This window comes from Mustelus asterias, chromosome 6 (assembly GCF_964213995.1).
Source record: "Mustelus asterias chromosome 6, sMusAst1.hap1.1, whole genome shotgun sequence".
Taxonomy (NCBI): domain Eukaryota; kingdom Metazoa; phylum Chordata; class Chondrichthyes; order Carcharhiniformes; family Triakidae; genus Mustelus; species Mustelus asterias.
In genome coordinates this window covers 119,384,803-119,387,083 of record NC_135806.1, presented here as the reverse complement: position 1 = coordinate 119,387,083, position 2,281 = coordinate 119,384,803, and positions in this window count along the sequence as shown.

The following is a 2,281-nucleotide window of genomic DNA, read 5'->3' as shown; positions in this document are numbered from 1 at the left end:
ATTGCTGTTCAAGAAAAAAACATTGTGGAAGAACGTCAATAAGCTCCTGACAAATACAGATGGACCCATCTGTAAGTTAAGTCCATCAGGAGAGTTAAAATCCAAAAAGCTTTAGCAATGATCTTTTTAATTACATCCCAAAGGTGGTGGCCTGTAACATAATTCTAGCACTTCCATTCGCTAATTTTGACCTTCTAAGTCCTCCCAGATAGACTCTGTGCCAATACCCACATCATTCCTCCGTCTCAATAGAATAGAATACCTTCTGTGATTGATAAAGTCATCCACCAATATTATTTCCACCCTGATGTTCCGCTTCCTGATGCCCCCCCCCATTTGTTCTTTCCTCATGTGCTTCCTTTAACCAAGAGGCAAATTTTCAATGGAATAAAAATTGGATGGATTCTTTATGGCTTAGATGATCACAGTAAGAAGTCTCACAACACCAGGTTAAAGTCCAACAGGTTTATTTGGTAGCAAATACCATAAGCTTTCGGAGCACAGCTCCTTCGTCAGATGGAGTGGATATCTGTTCTCCAACAGTGCACAGACACAGAAATCAAGTTACAGAATACTAATTAGAATGCAAAGCTCTACATCCAGCCAGGCTGTTCACCAGGCAAAACTGTTCTCTTCCTGTGGGGGAGCACATCAGCAGTCACGGGCATTCAGCCTTGGATCTTCAGGTAAGCGTTCTCCAAGGCGGCCTTCACGACACACGACAGCGCAGAGTTGCTGAGCAGAAACTGATAGCCAAGTTCCGCACACATGAGGACGGCCTAAACCGGGATGTTGGATTTATGTCACATTATCAGTAACCCCCACAGCTTGCCTCCTGAGCTTGTAGAATCTCACTAGCTGTTCTGTCTGGAGACAATACACATCTCTTTAACCTGTGTTGAATGCTCCCTCCACCCACATTATCTGTACCTTTAAGACCTGGCTGGCTGTAGAGATTTGCATTCTAATTAGTATTCTGTAACTTGATTTCTGTGTCTGTGCACTGTTGGAGAACAGATATCCACTCCGTCTGACGAAGGAGCTGTGCTCCGAAAGCTTATGGTATTTGCTACCAAATAAACCTGTTGGACTTTAACCTGGTGTTGTGAGACTTCTTACTGTGCTTACCCCAGTCCAACGCCGGCATCTCCACATCTAGATTATCACCCAGGCTGTAAAGACAACATTTAATTACACCTTTCCCCACCATGATTTTAGTTCTACCCTTGATATCTTTTAACTCCTCTATATGCAGAATCACAAAGTTGTTAAGGTGCAGGAGGCCATTTGACCCATCGTGTCTGCACCAGTTCTCCAAATGATCATATGACTTAGTGTCATTCTCCTGCCTTTTCCCCATATTCCTGTACATTGTTTCTCTTCAAATAAACATCTAATGCTCTCTTGAAAACCTCAATTGAACCTGCCTCCATCCCACTTCCAAGCAGTGCATTCCAGACCCGAACCACTCGTTATGTGAAAAAGGTTTTTCTCACATTTGCATCTTTTACAAATCACTTTAAATCTGTACCCTCTCGTTCTTGATCCTTTTACAAGTGGGAACAGTTTCTCCCGATCTACTCTGTCCAACCCCCTCATGATTTGAACATCTCTATTAAATTGCCTCTTAGTCTTTTTCTCTCCAAGGAAAACTGTCCCAACCTCTCCAATCCATCCTCATAACTGAAGTTTCTCATCTCTGGAACCATTCTTGTAAACTGTTATGAAAGTTGACACTCCCCTCAATATTTTTGCCTCTGCAACCTTCATAGCTCCACTCCATGATCTCCCAGTCAGTCGCCGGGCAATACTGTTGAGTGATGGGATGTTTGCCAGGGCTGCCAGCTGTGTCAATTTTGCTAATGGAAGTCAGAATGGACACCTACTCAGTTTTTCCTTTGGTTCAGGGCTCCATTGACTGCAGACACATGTGACAATGTTGGTTACTTCATTCAACCAGACGCATTTGTCAACTGCAAGGACTTCCAATCAATCAATAAGCAGCTTCTAATGCTGTGCAGCCACAAGAAGATCCTTATGCGGATATATACAAGATTTCCGAGAGCTGTTGTGACACTATTGTCCCACGGCAGTCAAAATTCCTTGACTTTTTCAGAGTTGGAAGCAGATTAAAGTGTGAGTGTTGGACGATAAGGGATACTGACTGCACACTTGGCCCATTAAGAAGCACTACAATGAATGGTATATGACTACCTGATGTGTGTTTTAAGAAAGTATTGAACATCCTTAAGATATGCTTCAGCTACCGAGACAGATTTGG